The 24164-nt window shown below is 49.6% G+C and overlaps 15 non-coding genes across 15 annotated transcripts; all 15 read right to left on the reverse strand.

The window, feature by feature from the left end:
- Positions 1-3995: 3995 nt before the first annotated feature.
- Positions 3996-4076, reverse strand: TRNAS-CGA (transfer RNA serine (anticodon CGA)). Its single transcript has one exon. It is a non-coding gene; the product is annotated as a tRNA-Ser (tRNA).
- Positions 4077-12890: 8814 nt separating this feature from the next.
- On the reverse strand, positions 12891-12972 carry TRNAS-CGA (transfer RNA serine (anticodon CGA)). Its single transcript has one exon. It is a non-coding gene; the product is annotated as a tRNA-Ser (tRNA).
- Positions 12973-14033: 1061 nt separating this feature from the next.
- On the reverse strand, positions 14034-14115 carry TRNAS-CGA (transfer RNA serine (anticodon CGA)). The gene has a single exon. It is a non-coding gene; the product is annotated as a tRNA-Ser (tRNA).
- Positions 14116-14191: 76 nt separating this feature from the next.
- Positions 14192-14273, reverse strand: TRNAS-CGA (transfer RNA serine (anticodon CGA)). Its single transcript has one exon. It is a non-coding gene; the product is annotated as a tRNA-Ser (tRNA).
- A 234-nt stretch (positions 14274-14507) lies between these two features.
- TRNAS-CGA (transfer RNA serine (anticodon CGA)) lies at positions 14508-14589 on the reverse strand. The gene has a single exon. It is a non-coding gene; the product is annotated as a tRNA-Ser (tRNA).
- Positions 14590-14665: 76 nt separating this feature from the next.
- TRNAS-CGA (transfer RNA serine (anticodon CGA)) lies at positions 14666-14747 on the reverse strand. The gene has a single exon. It is a non-coding gene; the product is annotated as a tRNA-Ser (tRNA).
- A 76-nt stretch (positions 14748-14823) lies between these two features.
- On the reverse strand, positions 14824-14905 carry TRNAS-CGA (transfer RNA serine (anticodon CGA)). Its single transcript has one exon. It is a non-coding gene; the product is annotated as a tRNA-Ser (tRNA).
- A 76-nt stretch (positions 14906-14981) lies between these two features.
- On the reverse strand, positions 14982-15063 carry TRNAS-CGA (transfer RNA serine (anticodon CGA)). Its single transcript has one exon. It is a non-coding gene; the product is annotated as a tRNA-Ser (tRNA).
- Positions 15064-15139: 76 nt separating this feature from the next.
- Positions 15140-15221, reverse strand: TRNAS-CGA (transfer RNA serine (anticodon CGA)). The gene has a single exon. It is a non-coding gene; the product is annotated as a tRNA-Ser (tRNA).
- A 234-nt stretch (positions 15222-15455) lies between these two features.
- On the reverse strand, positions 15456-15537 carry TRNAS-CGA (transfer RNA serine (anticodon CGA)). Its single transcript has one exon. It is a non-coding gene; the product is annotated as a tRNA-Ser (tRNA).
- A 76-nt stretch (positions 15538-15613) lies between these two features.
- On the reverse strand, positions 15614-15695 carry TRNAS-CGA (transfer RNA serine (anticodon CGA)). Its single transcript has one exon. It is a non-coding gene; the product is annotated as a tRNA-Ser (tRNA).
- Positions 15696-15771: 76 nt separating this feature from the next.
- Positions 15772-15853, reverse strand: TRNAS-CGA (transfer RNA serine (anticodon CGA)). The gene has a single exon. It is a non-coding gene; the product is annotated as a tRNA-Ser (tRNA).
- Positions 15854-15929: 76 nt separating this feature from the next.
- On the reverse strand, positions 15930-16011 carry TRNAS-CGA (transfer RNA serine (anticodon CGA)). The gene has a single exon. It is a non-coding gene; the product is annotated as a tRNA-Ser (tRNA).
- A 76-nt stretch (positions 16012-16087) lies between these two features.
- TRNAS-CGA (transfer RNA serine (anticodon CGA)) lies at positions 16088-16169 on the reverse strand. The gene has a single exon. It is a non-coding gene; the product is annotated as a tRNA-Ser (tRNA).
- A 76-nt stretch (positions 16170-16245) lies between these two features.
- Positions 16246-16327, reverse strand: TRNAS-CGA (transfer RNA serine (anticodon CGA)). Its single transcript has one exon. It is a non-coding gene; the product is annotated as a tRNA-Ser (tRNA).
- Positions 16328-24164: the final 7837 nt, after the last annotated feature.

Below are 24164 nucleotides of genomic sequence, written 5' to 3' on the forward strand. Positions count from 1 at the left end.
CATTCTGCAGTCTCACTTGAAGCATTGCTCGCAAAAATGGGTCATGCTGGTCCCGCAGGAAGATAAACCTTGAGACAATCTGCCTCAGAAAAAGATGAGCTAAGCCAAGCCCTCCTGCTTTCAGTGAGTGAAATAAGTTGAGACGACTTGTGCGTTCCCATGTTGAATTCCATAAAAACGATGCAAGAATTCTATGCAATTTCTGCGCACTAGTTCGTGACATAGCGAGCACCTGCAACACATACCAAATTCGCGCAACAAGGAACGTATTGCAAATAGTTGACCTGGTAAATATGGATAAATTTTTTCCTCCCCATTTCGTAGTTTTCTGGCGCATTTTCTCACCTTCTTCTATCCAGTATTCTGAAGGCTCATCATACCAGTTTAAAGGTGCTCCTAGATATTTTGTAGGAGAGACTGTCCACTGTAAATTTTCAAAGACATTGGGCTTCTCATCCCAGCTGCCATGCCAAAAACCGGCGCACTTCTCCCAGTTAACAGCGCTTCCAGACATTTTGCAATACGTTCGAGCTTGTTTAACAGTTTCACGAACACTTTCTTTATCCCCACAAAAGACGGCTATATCATCCGCATACGAGAGAATTTTGACTTCACTGGCCATTAAACGAAAACCGCGTATTTTCTCATTGTGTATAACTTTCAAGCAAAAAGGCTCCAAGTAAATTGCGAAGAGAAGTGACGAAGCCGGGCATCCTTGTTTTATGCTTCTACATAAGTTAATATTACCAGAGAGTTGTTTATTCACTAATAAGTTCGTGCTACACCCTTCGTAAGACAGTTTTATGCCTTCTAATATAATGTTTCCAACATTCACGTGCTCTAGAATAGAAAAGAGCACACTGTGCACAACACGGTCGAAGGCCTTCTCCATGTCTAGTTGAATCATAGCAACTCTTCCTTCCCAGGCAACGCAACACTCCAGAATACTTTTTGCCACATGTATGTTATTAAGTATCGACCGGCCTCTTATGCCACAAGTTTGGTGTGGGCCTACTATTGATGTCATCACTGATTGCAACCTTCTTGCTAACACCTTCATGAATATCTTATAATCTACATTGGATAAAGTTAATGGGCGATACGACCGCACTGAGACCAGCTTTACAGGGTCATCGCATTTCGGGATCAGCACTGTATGGGTTTTTCGGAAAGAAGGCGGCATGTATTTTACTTTATAAGCCTCCGCTAGAACACGGTGTAAAATGGCTGCTAGTTCATGCTTAAATGTCTTGTAGAAAGCTGCGCCTAGGCCATCAGGTCCGGGCGTCTTTCCAGGTTTGAGTTCATCAATTGCGGTTTCGATTTCATTCAACGTAATGGGTTCCTTGAGGACTGTCTTGACGTCATCATCTAGCCTCGGCATTAAAGGCAAGTATTCGCTATTAAAGCCAGCTTCTACCGGTCCTTTGCAGCTTAAAAACTCTCTGTAGTGTTCGCAGAAGGCACGCTGTATTGTATTACTATCGCTACTACGCACGTTGCCGTATTCAATTTCTTTTATTTCATTTTGCGATGCGTATCTTTTCTCTTCGCTCAAAGCGCGTCTTGTGGGCGTTTCCCCGAGCCACAAATGCTCTGAGTGCGCACGTATCACTGACCCCCTATATCTCTTGACATCAATGATTTCAAGCTCATTTTTTATATTCCTTATCTCTGTTGACAAATCTTCTGGCTGTGTGCATTTTATTGAGAACAATACGTTAAGCTTATTTCGTAATTCATTTTCTTTTCTTTTTTCATTGTAGCGTAACACAGAGGCTCATTCAATGGCTGTTATTTTAAATTCCTGTTTAAACTCTTCCCACATCGCTATAAACCCCGCCGATTCACTAGCAAGCATCTCTCGTATACGTTCTTTTATAAACGCGAGAAAGGTTGTGTCGTCCAGAAGTTTGACGTTGAATTTCCATAAGTACCAATTAAAAGGGCGGTTTTCTTTTCTCTTGCCGAGCGAGAACATTACAAGACTGTGGTCGCTGAAGGATACGTGCCTCACGTCATAGCTTCTACACAATGGAACCAGTCTCGCTGATATATAAGCTCGATCTAATCTCGCGTGACTGCCCCGTTGGAAATGCGTAAACACAGTATGCTTTCCACTGCAAAACACCGCACCAGCATCTTCTAATTCACGCTCTCGGGTTGCTGCGAGCAAGAAACCTGCACTTTGATCGCGTACAAGCAAGTTGTTATTCCGGTCGTCAGAAAAACCAACACAATTGAAGTCTCCCAGCAAGATAACACAGCGCTCAGATTTCATATAGACATCAAGTTTTCCAAAAAAGTCACGGCGTTCTCTTTCATTATTTTGGGCGTATATGCAAATTACCCGCCACTCCGAATCCCAGAGCGAAAAGTCACACACAATCATTCGACCTTCATCACAAACAAATACAGATTGCGGAACAATTTCTAAAGATTTCCGCAACAACAAAACACACCCACCGGAACTGCCGACAGCATGGGAAACGCACGCACTGTACCGCGCACTAAATGTTTGAACCATTCGGTCGGTGCGCTCTTCACTTTCAATTTTTGTTTCCTGTAGAGCGACAATGTCTAAATCATTTTCTTGCAATAACCGGCTGACCTGGTACTGCCGCCTTTTCGCGCCCAGGCCTCGGACATTCAGCGTACCAATGCGTAGAGCTATCACAGATTTTGAAGCCATTTCCTTTTTTTTTTTAGAAGAAAAACAAGCATACTAGTTCAAGCGAACCCATACATCCTGCCATTTCTCGGATCGCGCACAATTCTTTCCTAGGCAAAAGCGACCGAACTTTACAATTGTACTCTGCAGCCCGTCCCTCACCTCGCACACAGGCATTGCTGGGCGACGCCCTCGTTATTACGGGGGCGCCTTCGGTACCGTCGGACTGGAATCCGGCGGAATGTGAGGCTTTGGTTTGAAAGAAGGACGGCGGTACGAACTTTCTTTCCTGGGCGGCTCCTGTGCCTTCCCGCGGCCCCCTTCGTCACCTTCGGAAACTTGCGTGTGTGGGCGTTTCGCAGACGAGCTGCTCGCGACGTCCATGTCTTCTTGGTCGCTACTCGGCGAGGCTTGAGTGGTGTCAGAGACGTCTTTGACGGCGCACGTTGGCGTAGCGGTAACCTGTCGTACAGGTGCCACGTCACCGTTGTCGCTTCCAACACTTTTCGCAATTTCCTTCTCGGTCGTTTCAACAGCTGTCGACTGTCGACATAGGTTGTCTGTCCTTGATTCCCGCAGCCTCCGCCGCGTCCGCCTCATCCATGATGTGCTCGGTGGGGTCCTCCCGGCTCCTTTGGCTTGCTACGCTTGCGTAGGGTTTAGCGCACTGGCTATCGTCATGTCCGAACCGCCGACAGCGCTTGCACCGTGGAACGCGGCAGTCTCGGCGAATGTGCCCTGTTCGCTGACACCGCAGGCAAAGCGGCGGTCTCCCCGGTACCACCACAAGGGCCGTAATGCCAGACACTCGTAGCTGGTGTGGCAGGTCGTCCAAAGTCACGCCACCCTTCAGCTGCAGATTAACCGTCCGTGTCGAAGAGCCCTTATCGCCGAGTCCTGGTACACGCCATTGCTCTCTGCAAACGTCCGTAACTTTGCCGTACGGTGCAAGAGCAGCGCGCACGCCTTCATCTTGTATGTGGTAAAGCAGCCAATAGAGCCTTAGGCGGACAGTATGGGTGCTCGGATCTATCACGAGGCAGCGGTGATTCTTCACAGTCACATCAGTTTCGGCGAGCAACTTTTTCATTCCTTCCGCGCTCTTGAAGGTCACCGCCCACACGTCGTTCATCTGAAACGCCCCCAAGGCAACTACCTCGGGGAGCAGTTCCAGACGATCCAATGTATCTCGGAAGTCCACAGCTCGAAACGGCCTGGCTTTAACGCTGCCGTGAAGAAAAACAGTATTTAAAACAGACGAACCTGAAGGCAGTTGTGGCAAAATAACGTCATAGTCCGTAGAATCCTGTGCATCTGTCCTGTACGCAGCCGACAGGATTCGAACCTGTGCGGGGAACCCCAATGGATTTCGAGTCCATCGCCTTAACCACTCGGCCACGACTGCGCATATACCCAGCAGCGCTACTGCGCCATTTGATACGCGTTCACGAAGGGCTGGTAGAAGCAAAAGAAACCGCTACGCAGCCGACGGGATTCGAACCTGTGCGGGGGAAACCCCAATGGATTTCAAGTCCATCGCCTTAACCACTCGGCCACGACTTTTTTTCTTTATTGCCAGTCCTCGACATGTCACAACACAAATTCCTTAAATAATATACACAAAGACCAAACAAGTAAAAAGGAATAAATACAAAAACCGAAGACTGTACAGTTATATTTACATTCGTTGCCGTCCGCTACCATGGCACGGCTTTGTCGTATTAAAATTCCTTGTGTGCTGTCAGGGGTTCAACCCTCTACAGCCTCGCAGGAACAGGCTGTTTCAACTTCGGTACTTTTACATACCGCTGAATGCATTCACGGAAGTGCAAACGAGCCGGTCGGGCATCCGGGTCACAATGGTAGCCCGCCATTCTTGCGCGCCATAAACAGTGGAGGCCCGTAAGCATGATCAGGTCGTACGGGAAACCTTCGTCGTCGTATACAGGCAGAAACCTGATTCCTTGTGGATCTATAGGTACCTCTTTTTTTAGGGTCCTTTGCAACACGTCCCAGAAAAAGACCGCTTCCAAACAGTGGATGAAGACATGATCTATGCGTTCTGGTTTTTTACATATAAGACAGTGGGTTCCCCATGGCATGTAGAACCTACGTTGTTCCAGAACTATTTTAACGGGTAGTCTGGTATAGCAACTCCGGTACGCTATGGTCACCCCCTCAGTGATTATGTGGCAAAATTAACATATTCAAGGATGATGGACAATATCTCGTGAGAAACGCAATCAAACGCTTTCTAAGCTGGAGGATCGCTACTGCATCACACACGGCGTCACAACACTCGCTTCATCTTATGGATGTTAGTGAAAATGGTTCTACTGCGAATGCCACACGTCTGGTGTGGGCCGACTACATCCTTAATTACTGACTGCACCCGCCATGCCAGCACCTTCATCAATATCTTGTAGTCGCAGTTAGTAAGAGCTATGGGTCTGTAGGAGGAAAGTTGCTTGAGCGTTTCGGTCTCTTCTGTTTTAGGTATTAATACTGTATGGGACTGGCCAAAGGATGGTGGAAATATTTTCAGTTCATATGCTTCATGGAAAACTGCGGTAAAGATACAAGCTAGCAGGCCTTTAAACGATTTGTACCAAGCGGCACAAAGACCGTCTGGACCTGGTGACTTGCCAGGGTTCAGGTCTTCGATGGCCTTCATCACTTCATGTTCTGTGATTGGCCCTTGTAACATTTCTTTAACTTCATTAGAAAGCTGTGGCATTCGCTGCAAAAATAGATGCTTGAAATCATGCGTGTTCGCATGCCTGAATGCAAAAAGCTTTTGGTATTGTTCAAAGAACGCACGCGCTATGTTATTGTTATCGGTTAATACCACCCCTTCATATTCAATGGCCTCAATTTGCTTACGTCTGGAATGTTTTTTTTTTCTAGCCCCAGTGCTCTTTTCGTTGGCGTTTCCCCGCATGTTAGTCTTTCTGCTCTAGCACGCAAGAGCGCCCCTCGATAGCGCTCTTCGTCGAACACTTCGAGCTTTTTCTTAACAGCGCGCATATCGTCTTGATAAGCACCCGGTTGCATGCATTCCAGCGTCGCCAATTTTTCCAGCAATGTTTTTAAATCCTGTTCTCTGGCCTTCTCTTCATATCGCAGTACGGTGCTTCTTTCAATTGCCTTCATTTTTATTGTTTGCTTCAGCAACTCCCAATCCTCGCCAAATTTCATAAAACTGTCTTTTCCAAAAGAATTAATAGCAGTCACTACCTTTTCGTTAAAAGTCTCGTCCCGTAGCAGCTCAGTATTCATTTTCCACAGTTACCAGACGAATTCCTTTCGTTCTTTTTTGCGGCCCACCCTGCATTTTACCAGGCAGTGGTCAGAAAAGGATACGGCACTAACTGCATAGCACTGGCATTTTTCTAAAAAATCATATGACAGATAAATACAGTCCAATCGAGCGTGACTTGTGCCCTGGAAATGAGTATATCTGACTTCTCCGTCAGCCCGAAAACACTCAGCGACATCTTCTAATTTGAATTCATGTATAGTCTGCGCCAGGATATCGCTGCTTTTGTCACACACTACGCGTCGCGTAGACCTATCCTCGATGTTCAATACGCAGTTAAAACCCCCTACACAGGTTATCATTTTGTGCACACGGTAATGATGCTTTAAACTCAAAAAGAAATTTGCCCTCTCTTGCACAGTATTAGGCGCATCAACGCAAAACACGCGCCATGGGACATTGCAATAGCTGAAGTCACAAAAGACAAGTCTACCACTAGTGCACGAGAAGTAACACTATGACAAGACCAGGGAGCTTCCAAACAAACAACACACACTCCACCGAAGTCCCTAAGGCGTGGCTCACTACGGTATAGTAGTTATACGTGAACCTTTGCACCATGCTCCCGGTCTCCTCCTCGCCGTCTACCTTGGTTTCTTGCACGGCTAAAACGTCGAGGTCGTGGTCCACTAGTAATCTGTAAACCTGATTCTGTTTCCTTTTGGCGGCCAGACCTCGAACGTTTGGCGTGCCGAGGTTAAGTGACGGGTTGGTAGCCATTACTTATGTAACCCGGAGGGGGGAAGGCCCGGAGCATGGTGCTCACCTTAACGTCTACCTGACCGCAAGACACCTCCGTGGCCATCCGGTGGCCGTCACACGACTTCGTCTTTGGTCGGCTTCACGGTGGGCCTACGGTCGGCCTCCAGGTTCGGCTTAAGCTTGAGGGTGGAGCGCCTTCCAGAATGCGTCTTGGCGGGCGGTGGCTCCGAGTCACCGCTGGCTTTTCCGTCGACTTTCCTCGTGCTACAGGGATCTCTTGACCGGTGCCGAGACGCCTTCGACGTGGACGCTAGCAGGGGTCGCGTTTTCGTCCCCCTCTGCCTGCGTTGCATCCGTAGCTGGCTGGTGGCTCTCATTTTCTTGCGGGGCCGTCCTCAAGCTCTCGACTGTAGCTGCTGGTTCCTTGGGAGGAGGGATATAATTCCGTCCTCTTTCGGCCTGCTTGGTCGTCCCACCGGTTTCTGCCGCCACTTTGCCGTTTCCAGCTCCCGTCGCCGCTTCCTCCGCCTCGGTCACGTCCACCACGTGGTCTAACGTCGACGGCTCGCTCTCCGCCGAACCCGCGGCTACTGCGTATGAACGCACACAGTCCGCGTCGTTGTGTCCAAAAAGCCTGCACCGCCGCGAGCAACGGGGAACCTTGCATTTACGAAAAACGTGACCTGAGTCCCGGCAGCGCAGGCACTGCATGGGACGTCCTGGGGCTACCACCAGCGCAAACCCACCGGCGACGCGGATCTGGTGGGGCAGGTCGTCGACTTTCATTCCAGCCTTCAGCTGCAGCAGCACTGCTCGGGTCGTCGAGCCCTTGTCGGAAACGCCATCCACTCGCCAGCGCTCCCGGGTCACTTCCGTCACTTTGCCGAAGGAGGCCAGCGCGGTCTTCATGTCTTCGTCGTCCACCCCATGCAGAAGCCAGTGGATACGAAGCTTCACCTGTTGTTCCTTGGGGTCGATGACCAGGCAGCGATGCCCCTTCACCTGAAGCTCCTTTAGTACCGCCAGCTTTTGAGCAGCCTCGGGTGTCTTCATCGTTACCGCCCATACATGGTTGATCTGGTACGCTCCAAGGGCGACGACGCCAGTGAGCATACCAACAGCTTGAAGTGCGTCCCGGAAATCTTCTACATGGAACGGGCGAACACGAGCGTCACCGTGCAAGAAAACTATGTTTAAAACGATGCGTCCTGTAGGTAGCCGAGGCAAAATAATCTGGTAGTCCTTATCATCCTCCGTCGAAAGCCCGTTGCCGCGGCTAACAGCCGCATATGGCTCTCCATTGGAGCTCATGATCCTACGATCCGTTCAGCTCGGGAGCCGGAAGCAGAATGGCCACTCGGCCACGACTGCGCATATACACCGCAGCGCTACTGTGCCACATGGATACGCGTTCACGAAGGGCTGGCAGAAGCAAAAGAAACCGCAACGCAGCCGACAGAATTCGAACCTGTGCGGGGAAACTCCAATGGATTTCGAGTCCATCGCCTTAACCACTCGGCCACGACTTTTTCTTTAACTTTTATTCAGAAAAGGCATGTACATACATAAAACCCACCTTGGTCTGCTTGACCAGTGTGGTTAATTAAAAATTTTTCATTCGTACCAACTCATCAAGTACCAAAATCCAATCTGGTGGCTCGGTTAAAGTACGATATACCTCGCGCATGTAGGTTATGCTCTCTATAAAGTTTTCTCTGGCTGACTTTGCTTTGGGGTCTGCGTGCCTGACTCCCATTCTTGTGATCCAAAGGCTGTGTAGCCCCAGTATCATAATCATGTCATAGGGGAAGCTGTTTTCATTCTGTACTGAGAGATATCGAATTCCGTGTGGTGTAATCGGTAACTCTTTCTTCGGGGTTCGTTGCAAAACATCCCAAAAAAGACTGGATCTAAACAATCAATGCACGTGTGTTCGATTGTTTCTGGTTTCTTGCAAAAGAGGCAGTTTGTTGTCCACGGTACAAATATTCCCTTTTCATCGAGCCATGTTTTTACAGGGAGTGTGTTTGTGTGCAATTTGAAAAAGAATGTTTTAACAGCTCCTCTAACAGTCATTTTTCGAACTCTTTTTAATACATCTTGCGCTGGGCCTGCAATGTTTGGCGATCTGTATAATGGTACTGGCATCATTACATCGATTAAATCTTTATATAGTTTCTTTCTCGGTACAAGGCTCAGGTACTTGAATGAGAAGCGTGTTTTATGTATCCTAAACGACGTGACTGAAGTAACCTGAAGTAACCTTTTACACCAGTCGATTGCAGCCGCACTAGACAACAAATTCAGGCAATACATTCTTATGGCGCATTTGCATCATCGCTCTCAAAAAGGGGTCTCTCGTGTCCCGCAGGAAAATAAAACGCGACACAATTTGTCGGATGAATAGATGAGAAGGGCCGAGGCCTCCGTCTTTCACTGGGCGAAACAGATTAGTGCGGCTGATTCTCTCCCAATTGGAGCCCCAAATAAAAACCGCAAATATTCGGTGCAGTTTCTGCACGTTGAAGCGTGACATTGACAAAAACTGCAGCACATACCACACTTTGGCAATCAAAAAAACATTCCACGTACTGGCCCTAGCAAACATCGATGATTCGCAGCCTTGCCATCCTCCAACTTTTTCCTTCACCCTTGGCGTCAGGTCATCCCAGTAATCTGCAGTTTGTTTATATTGCTCGAGAGGCACGCCTAAATACGTAGAAGGACTTCTTGCCCACGTGATGGTCGCAAATCTTTCTGGTGTAAAGTCCCATATACTGTGCCAGAAACCGACACTTTTTTCCCAGTTTATCGCGGAACCTTTCTGTTTGCAAAAATCTTTGGTGACGCTTATGTCTTCTTCCATGCTACTGCGGTCAGTGCAAAAGATTCCTACATCATCAGCGTAGGCAAGGATTTTCACATGATGCGTCTGAAGCCTTAAACCATGTACTTTTTCATTAATAATAAGCCTGAGGCAGAAGGGTTCAAGATAAAGAGCGAAAAGCAGCGATGACAACGCACATACTTGTTTTATAGATGACCGGACGTCAATACTCTGGGTGAGGTTCTTGTTAACTACGATGCGTACAGTACACTCATTATAAGCCATGTTTAAACCTTCTAATAACACTTTGCCAATATTGACATGTTCAAGCACAGAGAAAAGAACATCGTGTGCGACACGGTCGAAAGCCTTGGCGAGATCGAGTTGTAACATAGCAACTCGTCCCGAGATGGCATCACAACACACTAGAACGCTGCGGCCTACATGCACATTTGTACATATCGAGCGTCCTTTTATTCCACATGTCTGGTGCGGTCCAACGAGAAGCATAATAACGCTTTGCAAACGTTTAGCTAAAATTTTGGTATAGATGTTATAGTCCACATTTGTAAGAGTTACTGGGCGATAGGCCCCTACTGATAACAGTCTAGTTGGATCATCTGTCTTCGGTACCAAAACAATATGGGCAGCGCGGAAGGAAGGCGGTAACCGTTTTTCCTCATAGGCTACGCTAATAACGTTATGCAAAATTGGGCTGATTTGTTCATTGAATATTTTGTAAAAGGCTGCTCCTATTCCATCCGGCCCAGGTGTTTTTCCTGGAGTTAATTCTTTTATGGCACTTTTCACTTCGTCTATACTTATTGGCTGTTCTAATCGCGTCTTACATTCTTCATCGAGCTTAGGCATTAGATTAATAACCTCGGTTCTCATCCCAGTTCTATCGCCTTTTTTTATTCGCAAATAATTCGCTGTAATTTTCGCCAAATGCCTGCTCAATTTTACTCCTGTCTGATGTCTGTTCGTTACGGTAGTTGATCTGTCGTATTTCGTTTTGAGCCGCGTATTTTCTTTCGTCACATATCGCTCGCTTGTTGGGCGTTTCACCCAACCATATCTTTTTGGCTCGCGCCCTTATCACTGCTGCTCTGTACTTTTCGGTTGCAATTACTTCTAGTTTGCTTTTCACTTCGCGAATTGCTTTTATATACATGCCGGGATTACCGCTTTCCATACATATAAGAAAACCGAGTTGGCACTGGAGTTCTTTTTCATTACACTTTTGCTTTTGACTAATAATGGTTCCCCTTTCAATCGCAATAATCTTGAGGTCCGTCATAAAGTTTTCCCACTCAGCTGCCCACCCATGTGGCCCTTCGGATGTCATTTGTTTAAGTCTTTTTGTTACACACTCCATAAATTTTTCATCTTGCAAAAGTCTCACGTTGAACTTCCACAAAGCCCAATTAAAACGGCTTTTTCTGAGGTTGCTTCCTTGTGTAGTCATGACAAGGCTATGGTCGCTGAAAGACACATGTTTCACTTCATAGTGGCCACAATCCCTTGCAAGGTCAGCTGTGACATAGATTCTATCCAGCCTAGCACAGCTTCCGTGCTGGTAATGGGTATAGATAGGGCTACTTCCTCTAAACAATAAATAACCGAGGTCTTCTAAATAATATTCCTGGAGCAGTGAAACAAGCACTCGCGAACTTTTATCTCGCACAGGGGTGTTCTTGGCTCGATCTTCAGCCAAACATACACAATTAAAATCACCGAGCACAATTAGGTATTTATCACTTTTTAAAAATTGTTCTAAGTCTTCAAACAAAACAACACGCTCATAATCGATGTTTGGCGCATATATACTGATAACACGCCAATGCCTTGCGCAGTACGAAAAGTCAACAACAAGCAGCCATCCCGCCTCTGACGCAACTACTTTTTCACTTTCAATGCCCACGTTGTTCCTTATATAAACTGCACAACCACCAGAGGTGCCTATCGCATGGCTAACACAAACATTGAAGTGCCTTCGAAAAGTTCCCACCATTCGATCCGTCTGCTCCTCACTATCTATCTTTGTTTCTTGCACGGTAACTATGTATAAGTTATTTTCCAGAAAAAGTCGGTTACGTTGATTTTGCCGTTTCTTAGTCGCCAATCCCCGTACCTGCACCGTACCGCCCCCGCCACCTGCACCACCCATATGGTCCGGTTCACCGACACTGTCGCTGTGCATGCGCTTTGCCGACGCCTCTACAACGCCTTTCATTGTTTGACACGGCACTGTTGTTGTTTCATTTGGTGACGTCACCATAGCTTCACTAGAAGATTTCCCTTGATAACATTTTCCATTCATGTTGTTGTGCACGTCGTCACTGCTTGTACCGGCCAGATTTTTCTCCCTCGTTATTGTTTCAATAGCTGGCTCACGTTGTTGTACCGCTGCCGGAGGCGTTTCCACAGGTTTTTGTTCCTTCGTCACCGTGGCAGCTGCTTCTTCAGCTTCAGCCACGTGCATGATATTATGCACTATGCCAGCGTCCTTTCTGCGGCCCGTTATATTTGCGTACGTGGGCACGCACTCGCTTTCGTCATGGCCGAAGCGTCGGCACCGTGAGCATCGCAGGATCCGGCAGTCGCGACGGATATGCCCTTTACCCTGGCAGCGCAAGCAAAGTGGCGCCTTGCCTGGAATAGCTGCGAGAGAAGGCTCCCCAGCGACACGTACTTCATATGGAATATCTTCAGTCGTGACCCCGGCCTTCAGCTTGAGGTTCAGCACGCGCGTTGTCGTACCTCTTTCAGAAATGCCAAGGACACGCCACCGCTCCTTTGTCGTTTCCATAACCTCGCCGTATGGCTCAAAGGCCACGCCCATGTCGTCGTTCGTCACATTAGGGAGGACCCAGTGGATTTTCACTCGGACATCTTGGTTGTTCGGGTCTACTACCAGACATTTTCTGCCTTTCACAGTAATATTCCCCGCAGTCAACAACTTCTTCATGCTTTCATGGCTCTTGAACGCAACAGCCCACACATGATTCATCTGAAATGCTCCTCAGGCAGCAGTTCCAAGCGTCCAAGGGCATCCCGGTAGTCTTCAACTCCGTATGGCCTTGCTCGTAGGTCACCGCGCAAAAAGAGTGTATTCAAAACAATACGACCTTTTGGCAAATGAGGCAGGAACACTTCGTCGTCCTGGCTGTCTTCCATGTCGTCCCTGTTCCCGCGGCTAAACTGCGCCGCTCACACCGCCCCGTTGGAGCACACGAAAAACACGTCCGTAGGCTTTCGCGGCCGGAAGTGTAATCCACTCGGTCACGAGTGCGCATATGCACCGCAGCGCTACTGCGCCACATTGATACGCGTTCACGAAGGGCTGGCAGAAGCGAAAGAATCCGCTACGCAGCCGACAGGATTCGAACCTCTGCGGGGAAACCCCAATGGATTTCGAGTCCATCGCCTTAACCACTCGGCCACGACTGCGCATATGCACCGCCGCGCTACTGCGCCACATTGATACGCGGTCATGAAGGGCTGGCAGAAGCAAAAGAAACCGCAACACAGTCGACAGGATTCGAACCTGTGCGGGGAAACCCCAATGGATTCCGTGGCCGCTCCCGTGGCCGCTTCCTCCGCCTCGGTCACGTCCATTACATGGTCTAACGTCGACGGCTCGCTCTCCGCCGAACCCGCGGCTACAGCGTATGAACGCACACAGTCCGCGTCGTTGTATCCAAAAAGCCTGCACCGCGAGCAACGGGGAACCTTGCATTCACGACGAACGTGGCCAGAGCCCCGGCAGCGTAGGCACTGCATGGGACGTCCTGGGGCTACCACCAGCGCAAGCTCGCCGGCGACGCGGATCTGGTGGGGCAGGTCGTCGACTTTCATTCCTGCCTTCAGCTGCAGCAGCACTGCTCGGGTCGTCGAGCCCTTGTCGGAAACGCCATCCACTCGCCAGCGCTCCCGGGTCACTTCCGTCACTTTGCCGAAGGAGGCCAGCGCGGTCTTGACGTCTTCGTCGTCCACCCCATGCAGAAGCCTGTGGATACGAAGCTTCACCTGTTGTTCCTTGGGGTCGATGACCAGGCAGCGACGCCCCTTCACCTGCAGCTCCTTCAGGGCCGCCAGCTTTTCGGCAGCCTCGGCTGTCTTCATCGTCACCGCCCAGACATGGTTGATTTGGTATGCTCCAAGGGCGACGACGCCAGAGAGCATACCAACAGCTTGAAGCGCGTCTCGAAAATCTTCTACACGAAACGGGCGAACACGAGCGTCGCCGTGCAAAAAACCTGTGTTTAAAACAATACGTCCTGTAGGTAGCCGAGGCAAAATAATCTGGACATCCTTATCTTCTTCCGTCGAAAGCCTGTTGCCGCGGCTAACAGCCGCATATGCCGCTCCATTGGAGCCCATGATCCCGCGATCCGTTCAGCTCGGGAGCCGGAAGCAGAATGGCCACGACTGCGCATATGCACCGCAGCGCTACTGCGCCACATTGATACGCGTTCATGAAGGGCTGGCAGAAGCAAAAGAAACTGCAACGCAGCCGACAGGATTCGAACCTCTGCGGGGAAACCCCAATGGATTTCGAGTCCATCGCCTTAACCACTCGGCCACGACTGCGCATATGCACCGCCGCGCTACTGCGCCACATTGATACGCATTCATGAAGGGCTGGCAGAAGCAAAAGAAACCGCAACGCAGCCGACAGGATTCGAACCTGTGCGGGGAAACCCCAATGGATTTCGAGTCCATCGCCTTAACCACTCGGCCACGACTGCGCATATGCACCGCCGCGCTACTGCGCCAAATTGATACGCGTTCATGAAGGGCTGGCAGAAGCAAAAGAAATCGCAACGCAGCAGACAGGATTCGAACCTGTGCGGGGAAACTCCAATGGATTTCGAGTCCATCGCCTTAACCACCCGGCCACGACTGCGCATATGCACCGCAGCGCTACTGCGCCACATTGATACGCGTTCACGAAGGGCTGGCAGAAGCAAAAGAATCCGCTACGCAGCCGACAGGATTCGAACCTGTGCGGGGAAACCCCAATGGATTTCGAGTCCATCGCCTTAACCACTCGGCCACGACTGCGCATATGCACCGCCGCGCTACCGCGCCACATTGATACGTGTTCATGAAGGGCTGGCAGAAGCAAACGAAACCGCAACGCAGCCGACAGGATTGGAACCTGTGCGGGTAAACCCCAATGGATTTCGAGTCCATCGCCTTAACCACTCGGCCACGACTGCGCATATGCACCGCTCCGCTACTGCGCCACATTGATACGCGTTCATGAAGGGCTGGCAGAAGCAAAAGAAACCGCAACACAGCCGACAGGATTCGAACCTGTGCGGGGAAACCCCAATGGATTTCGAGTCCATCGCCTTAACCACTCGGCCACGACTGCGCATATGCACCGCCGCGCTACTGCGCCACATTGATACGCGTCCATGAAGGGCTAGCAGAAGCAAAAGAAACCGCAACGCAGCCGACAGGATTCGAACCTGTGCGGGGAAACCACAATGGATTTCGAGTCCATCGCCTTAACCACTCGGCCACGACTGCGCATATGCACCGCCGCGCTACTGCGCCACATTGATACGCGTTCATGAAGGGCTGGCAGAAGCAAAAGAAACCGCAACGCAGCCGACAGGATTCCAACCTGTGCGGGGAAACCCCAATGGATTTCGAGTCCATCGCCTTAACCACTCGGCCACGACTGCGCATATGCACCGCCGCGCTACTGCGCCACATTGATACGCGTTCATGAAGGGCTGGCAGAAGCAAAAGAAATCGCAACGCAGCAGACAGGATTCGAACCTGTGCGGGGAAACTCCAATGGATTTCGAGTCCATCGCCTTAACCACCCGGCCACGACTGCGCATATGCACCGCAGCGCTACTGCGCCACATTGATACGCGTTCACGAAGGGCTGGCAGAAGCAAAAGAATCCGCTACGCAGCCGACAGGATTCGAACCTGTGCGGGGAAACCCCAATGGATTTCGAGTCCATCGCCTTAACCACTCGGCCACGACTGCGCATATGCACCGCCGCGCTACCGCGCCACATTGATACGTGTTCATGAAGGGCTGGCAGAAGCAAACGAAACCGCAACGCAGCCGACAGGATTGGAACCTGTGCGGGTAAACCCCAATGGATTTCGAGTCCATCGCCTTAACCACTCGGCCACGACTGCGCATATGCACCGCTCCGCTACTGCGCCACATTGATACGCGTTCATGAAGGGCTGGCAGAAGCAAAAGAAACCGCAACACAGCCGACAGGATTCGAACCTGTGCGGGGAAACCCCAATGGATTTCGAGTCCATCGCCTTAACCACTCGGCCACGACTGCGCATATGCACCGCCGCGCTACTGCGCCACATTGATACGCGTCCATGAAGGGCTAGCAGAAGCAAAAGAAACCGCAACGCAGCCGACAGGATTCGAACCTGTGCGGGGAAACCACAATGGATTTCGAGTCCATCGCCTTAACCACTCGGCCACGACTGCGCATATGCACCGCCGCGCTACTGCGCCACATTGATACGCGTTCATGAAGGGCTGGCAGAAGCAAAAGAAACCGCAACGCAGCCGACAGGATTCCAACCTGTGCGGGGAAACCCCAATGGATTTCGAGTCCATCGCCTTAACCACTCGGCCACGACTGCGCATATGCACCGCCGCGCTACTGCGCCACATTGATACGCGTTCATGAAGGGCTGGCAGAAGCAAAAGAAACCGCAACGCAGCCGACAGGATTCGAACCTGTGCGGGGAAACCCCAATGAATTTCGAGTCCATCGCCTTAACCACTCGGCCACGACTGCACTTTTTTTTTATTTATTGCCGGTCTTCGACATTGTACAGAGCACAAAATACAGAACAAAATTACAATACACAATTAACAAATACAAAACATTTTAAAAGAACATACATGCCATCAGTCCTATAACGACTGGCGTTGACTAATTAAATTTCTTTCAGTGCTGTCAGGGATTCTATCCTCGACAGCCATTCGGGTACACATTCTTGTATTTTCTTTATTTCAATGAAACGAGACATGCTTTCTCGGAAATACGTACGCGCAGGCCTAGCGTCCGGGTCGCAGTAGTACCCAGACATCCTTGCACGCCATAAACTATGAAGGCCCTTGAGCATTATTAGGTCGAAGGGAACCCCGTCGTCATTCGTTACCGCTAAGTACCTGATGCCATGCGGATTTAACGGTAACTCCTTCTTCATTGTTGTTTGTAGGACATCCCAGAAGAACACTCCGGCCCAGCAATGCAAAAAGACATGGTCTATTGTTTCTGGTTGCTTGCAAATCAAGCAGTCGGAGCCCCAGGGTACAAGAAAGCCACGTTCTTCCATGAATGTCTTCACTGAGAGTGTTCCTGTGTGTAATTTAAAAAAGAATGTCTTTACCCCAGTAGGCACCTCCATATCTTTCACTCGCTTAAGAAGATCCAGTCCTGATCTTCCACTGTATAGCGCTTTGTACAATGGCACTGGAAATACAATGTCGCAAATATCTTTATACAATGCTTTCCTTTTAACGTCACATAAATACTCAAGAGAAAAATGCACAGAAAGAAAGCGCACACTATCTGCAACTTCTTTAAGATAGCCACGAAGCGTTCCGAGCATACTATCTGTGCTAGCAATAAGTGCCGGCAAAGCGCCTCTCAACCTGAGCTGGCATACAGTGCGCAGAAACGGATCACGCACATCCCGAAAAAAACAAAAATCTGTTGACAAGCTGGCGTACAAAAAGATGCGCCAATCCCAGCCCCCCTTCCTTCACGTCCCTGAACAGATTGGTTCGGCTACACCTCTCCCAGGTAGAGCCCCAGATAAATATGGCGAACACATTTGCAGCTTTTGCACGTTTACTCTTCAACAGTACAACGTCTGCCTGACGTACCACAACTTCGTAATAAAAAACATATTACACACAGTTGCTTTTGCGAAAATCGACAGGTTGATGACTTTCCTCCTGTCTGCTTTTTCTCTTGTTTCTTTTGCTTGGTTCGTCCAGTATTCATCGCTATTTTTGTAACTGTCCATGGGGACACCTAAGTACTTGGTCGGGGTTTTCATCCAGCTCACATTTGCAAAATTGTCCGGGGCCGAAGACCACTCTCCGTGCCACAAACCGAGGGACTTTCCCCAGTTCACTCTACTGCCCGTCACATCACAAAAATTTTTCACTACCCTTATTGTTTCCGTCACACTTTCTTTGCTTGTACAACACACCGCGATGTCATCTGCATATGCCAAGAGCTTGATTCCCGCGTATTTGCTCATTCTCAGTTATTGTCAAACATATAGTTTCTATGTAAATGTCAAACAAAAGAGGACTGAGAGGGCAGCCCTGACGCACAGAACGCATGACGATAATGGGGGCCCCCAATGATTTATTCACAATTAAGCGTGTTGTGCAGTTCTGGTACGCCAACGCCACTCCCTCAGTGATAATGGAACCAACATTAACGTAATCCAAAATGGCAAACAAAATATCAAGAGAGACACAATCAAACGCTTTCTCGAGGTCCAGCTGGAGCACCGCGACTCCGCCCGAGGTGACGTCACAGCACTCCAGCACGCACCGCATCGTGTGAATATTCGAAAAAATGGACCTTCCTTTGATACCACACGTTTGGTGATCTGCGACTATGTCATTTATGACGCTTTGAAGTCTGGCAGCCTAAACTTTCATAAAAATCTTATAATCAACATTGGTTAAAGATATTGGCCTGTAAGATGTTACTAGCCTAAGTTTCTCCACTTGGTCACTCTTAGGGATGAGCATGGTATGAGCTTTTCCAAAAGAAGGCGGCAAAGTTTTGTTATCAAACGCATCATTAAACAGCTCTGTTAGCAACGGCGATAGTTCTTTCTTAAAAGCTTTATATAAACACGCGCCCAGACCGTCCGGTCCAGGTGATTTGCCTTGGTTCAAATCATCAATCGCTTTTTCAACTTCACGTACTGTTATTTTCCATTCCAATCGTTCTTTCGTATCGTCACGCAATCACGGCTTCACGACCAGCCCTCGGCCAGCCACCTCCGGGACCGCCGGTCTTCCCGGTGGTGTTCGTCTGCTGCACTTTGTCACCAGGCCTTCTCTCGAGCGGAACATTTGGTTTAGGCTTGAAGCCGACCGCCTCCCTAGAGGCGTCTTCGCCGGCGGCCCGTCACTAGTGCTGGATGCCGCGTTGTTCTTGTCTCCGGCCTCGTCACGGGGGCGCTTGGATGTGGCACCGAGACCAGCGGCCCGGTCCCCATCGTTAGCGGAGTCGCCCTGTTGCATCGCTGACTCGTCGTCGTCCCGTTCAGCTTCACTAGCGCCTGCCTTCGCAGGATCTTTGTCCTTGTCGACCCTTGCAGGCCCAGTAACCTGCTCGGAGACTTGGACGACTTTGGCGTCAGCGACCTCCGGCACCGTCATTGTACTTGTTTTCGCTGGGGGCACTTGTTCTCCTGCTCCCTTAGCAGCGTCTTCGGTCTCGACTGCATCCATGACGTGTACTGCTGCCTCTTCACTCGCGACTGGGCTAGTCGCAGTAGCGTAAGTCTTGACGCAGTTGGCGTCGACGTGCCCGAAACGTCTGCAACGCGAGCAGCGCGGCACCTTACAGTCCCGCCTGACGTGTTCCATACCTTGGCAGCGTAGGCATTGCATCGGACGACCGGGTACCACCACCAAGGCCAACTCCCCGGCAACGCGTATCTGGTGAGGAATATCTTCCACTTTCAGTCCGCCCTTCAGCTTGACAAGAACAGTCCTCGTGGTCGAACATTTCTCCGCAATGCCTTGAACACGCCACTTCTCCCAGCTCACCTCAACCACCTTGCCGAAGGCCGCCAACGCAGTCCGCACATCTTCATCTTCCACGCCGTGTAGCAGCCAGTGAAGCCGGAGCTTCACCTGCTGGTCCTGAGGGTCGACGATAACACATCGCTGCTCCTTAACCTGAATTTCTTTCAAGGCCAACAGTCCCTTTGTTGCAGCAGCATCACCGACGGTCACTGCCCAGACATGATTCACTTGGTACGCCTCAAGGCACACAGCTTCCGGTAGCAGGCCCGTGGGCGTAAGAGCATCCCTCAAGTCCTCGACCTTATAAGGCCTCGCTCGTACATCACCATGTAGAAACACGGTGTTATTAACAATTCGTCCTTTTGGCACCTGAGGCAAAATAAACTGGTTGTCCGTTTCTTCGTCGTTGCTAAACCTGTTTCCACGGCCAAAAGTGGCCGCTGTCGCTGCTCCACTGGAGCCCAAGATTCCGCTGACCGCTCAGCTCGGCTGCCGGAAGCAGAATGATCGGCCACGACTGCGCATATACACCGCAGCGATACTGCGCCACATTGATACGCGTTCACGAAGGGCTGGCAGAAACAAAAGAAACCATTACGCAGCCGACAGGATTCGAACCTGTGCGGGGAAACCCCAATGGATTTCGAGGCCCTCGCCTTAACCACTCGGCCATGACTTTTTTTTTTTATTGCCGGTCATCGACACAGTATTCGACAAAAGTACACAAAATATATTGTGCGCCAGAAGGCACAAGTGGCCTAACTGCCACTGAGGACTGGCGTTGTCATCTTTAATATTCCCGGAGCTCTACCAAAGGCTCCAGCCTTGACAGCCACTCAGGAACATGTGCTTGCGCTTTCAAAGTCTCCAGGAATCTATGTACGTCTTCGCGAAAATACATACGTGTTGGTCGCGCGTCCGGATCACAAAAATAGCCAGCCATTCGGGAGCGCCATTTACTGTGCAGGCCCATCAGCATAATCTGGTGAAAGGGGACGCCACCCTCATTATCGGTTGGCAGGTACCGGATCCCGTGAGAGTCTAGCGGTAATTCTTTTTTAATGGTTCTTTGGAGCACGTCCCAGAAAAATACCCCTTGCCAGCAATGAAGAAAAACGTGGTCTATTGTCTCAAGCTGCTTGCATATAAGGCAGTGGGAACCCCACGGTAGAAATAAACCCCTTTCCTCTAGAAAGGACTTAACAGTTAAAGTTCCAGTGTGTAACTTGAAAAAGAAAGATTTGGCTCCCGGCGACACCTGCATTTCTTTAACCCTTTTTAAAACATTGCCACCTGGGCGTCCAGAGTGTATGGTCCTGTACAAGGGCACTGGAAACAGCGCGTCACAAACATCCCCATACAATGTTTTCCTTTTAACGCTACTCTCACGCTTTCATTTTTGTCACGCTCTTCTTTCCGTCTTTACATCCCCTTTCCCTTCCCCTAGTGCAGGGTAGCAAACCGGACGTTTTAAGTCTGGTTAACCTCCCTGCCTTCCTCTCATTTGCATCTCTCCCCCAACGCTGCTCAAATACTGCATCGAAAAACGTACACTTAGAAATTTGACACTTTGAACAATTTCTCTAAAGAAACCACAAACACTTCTTGAACTACATTGCGTTGTAACAACATACTCAGGCAAAACATCCCCGAGTCTTTGTTGACACACGGTGCGCAGGAATGGGTCTCTAACATCACGGAAAAATAAAAACCTGTTTACGATCTGTCGCACAAACAAATGTCCCAGTCCTAAACCACCGGCCTTCACCTGCCGAAACAAGTTCGTGCGGCTTCACCTCTCCCATGTGGACGCCCAAACAAAGACAGCAAATACACGGTGCAGCTTCTGCACGTTTACTCGGGAACAATGTAGCAATTGCATTGCATACCACAACTTACTAATAAAAAAAAAGATTGCACACCGTAGCTCTTGCGAAGACAGATAGATGAGCGCTTGTCGATCTGTCCGCTTTTTCTCGCGTCTCTTGCAGCTGCGCTCGCCAGTACGGATCAGTGTCTCTATAAAATTGCAGCGGCAGCCCCAAGTACTTCGGAGGCGTTGTCACCCAAGCCACGTTGGCAAAAGTGTCTGGGGTTGAAGGCCATTCTCCGTGCCAAAATCCCAGGCACTTATCCCAATTCACCCGACTTCCGGTTACCTCACTGAAGCACTGCATTCTTTCAACTGTTTTACTAACACTTTCCTTGTCCCTGCAAAATACTGCAACGTCGTCTGCATACGCAAGCAATTTCACTTCGGTTGCTTGTAGTCTAAATTCATGAATTTGATCGCTTTGTATTATGTTCAGACACAGTGCTTCAATATATATATCAAACAACAGAGGGCTGAGGGGGAAAACCTTGGCGCACCGAACGTCGTACGTTTATGGGGGCCCCCAGCAACTTATTAACAAGTAGCCTCGTAGTGCAGTTACGGTAGGCCAAGCTCACTCCCTCCCGGATGACAACCTATATTGATGTAGTCCAGAATGCAAAACAAAATACAATGTGGCGCACAATCAAAGGCCTTTTCCAAATCTAATTGTAGTAGTGCGACACGTGCAAATGTGGCGTCACAGCATTCAAGTACACACCTCGTCTTGTGAATGTTGTAAACGATGGAAAGGCCTTTGATCCCACACGTTTGATGAGGGCCAACTATTTCGCCTATAACACTCTGTAATCTGCTGGCAAGAACCTTCATGTAGATTTTGTAGTCTACGTTTGTCAGAGCAGTAGGTCTGTATGACGATACCTGCTTAAGTTTATCTGCTTTGTCGGTTTTCGGAATAAGTACAGTATGTGACGTTTCAAACGACACAGGTAAAACATTTATTTCATATGCCTCATTGAATACCGCAGTCAGCACTGGAGCTAGTTGTTGCTTGAAAATTTTGTAGAACGCTGCACTCAAGCCATCAGGCCCAGGCAATTTACCAGGGTTAAAATTATCTATTGCACGCTCTACTTCCTGCTCGCTAATGGCCGTGTCCAGTTTTGCTTTTTGTTCCCCGTCTAGTCGTGGCATCGCCCGCAGATACGATTCTTTAAACCGGTCCAGGTCGACATTACGCAAATCAAACAATGCCTGGTAATACTCAAAGAAAGCTTGCCCGATTTCTCTATTATCTGTTGCGGTGCGACCCGCCCATTGTACCGCAGTGACATGGTTCCTTCTTTTGTTGCGCCTTTTCCATCCCTAGCGCCCGTTTTGTGGGCGTCTCCGCCACGGCTAGTTGTTCAGCTCTCGCGCGCACAAGCGCTCCACGATAGCGTTCTTCTTCATTAATTTCTAGTTTTTGTTTTATTTTCCTAACGTCGTACATGTATAATCCCGGTCCTTGCACTCCAGTGCTAATAATTTTTCTAGCATTGACTTTAACTGCGTTTCATTTAGTTTTTCTTGGTACCGCGTATGCAGGTCGCCCTTTCAATTCCTTTTATTTTGATCTGCTGCTGGCACAGTTCCCATTCCAGGCCCAATTCATGTATTCCCCCTCCAGTGACTTTACTAATTTCTTCCTCTGCTCCCTTAGTGAATTCTTTATCATTGAGCAGTTTGTTGTTTAACTTCCAAAGATCCCACTGAAAACAGCTGCTTCACTTTTTTGCACCAATGAAACATTGAACCATGGAGTGATCCGAGAAGGGCGCGGGCACTACGCCATAGCCATGACACTGTGGGACCAAACATGCAGACACGTAAATCCTGTCGAGTCGGGCGTGGCTGGTACCTTGAAAATGAGTGTACTTAACTGGACACCTGCTCACCAGGCATTCTCCCACGTCCTCTAAAGCAAATTCATCAATTAATCGAATAAGAACGGCAGTACTACTATCCCTGAAAGTACGCGCACTAGTTTTTTCATCCGCGCTCAGAACACAATTGAAGTCACCCAACAGAATGAGCTGCCTTTCCGTGTTCACGTGTTGCTTAATAAATTCAAAAAAGACAGTCCTCTCGTCAACTGCGGTGGGTGCATATATACAGACAGCGCGCCATTCAGTAGCACAAAAACGAAATCAGACAACTCCTCGTCCTGAAGGAAGTGAAACATGCGACTGAATAACTAGACCAGGCAGTTTTCTGACAAACATGACACACCCGGCAGAAGTACCAATTGCGTGACTGACAACGGCGTAAAACCTAGACGTCACCTGTTTAGCCAGGTGGGCCTAGCTGCAAGGCCTGCGTTTCGGCGACTCATTTCCGACCTTACATTTGGCTTTGTTTTGAAGAGTGGTCGTCTCCCTTGTGTCGTTTTCGTCGGTGGCTCCTCGCTGCTAGCGGCCGCCGCCTGGTCCTTTTCGTTGCCGCGTTCGGTGTGCGTGCGTTTCGCTGTGCCGGTGACACTCAAAGCTCGGCCGCCACTCTTGTCGAGGGGCTCCTGGCTGTTCCCTGGTTCAGATACGTCCAGCTCTGGTGCTCCCTCTGCACCAGTCGCCCTTCCGTCTTCTTTTCCTTCGCAGCGTATCGTTGCCGTTTCTTTGCTTTCTTTGGTAATCGTTTCTTTTCCTTCTCCCTCAGTCACCGAAGACTTTGGAGTCACTGCAGGCTTCTCGCATTCCCCGGCTCCTTTTGCAGCTGCTTCCGCGTCATCAACGTCCATGATGTGGTCCGCCGAATCTACCGCCGACGCAGTTCCTGTAGCCACTGCGTACGTCCGTACGCACTCCTCCTCACCGTGGCCGAAACGTCTACATTTCGAACACCTTGGTATCTTGCATTCTCAGCGTACGTGGCCCGTGCCGCAGCAGCGCAAGCACTGCATCGGCCGTCCAGGCACGACTACGAGGGCCAGCTCTCCTGCAACTCTTATCTGATGCGGCAGGTCCTCGAT

The sequence above is a fragment of the Dermacentor andersoni genome, chromosome 1 (assembly GCF_023375885.2).
Source record: "Dermacentor andersoni chromosome 1, qqDerAnde1_hic_scaffold, whole genome shotgun sequence".
Lineage (NCBI taxonomy): Eukaryota > Metazoa > Arthropoda > Arachnida > Ixodida > Ixodidae > Dermacentor > Dermacentor andersoni.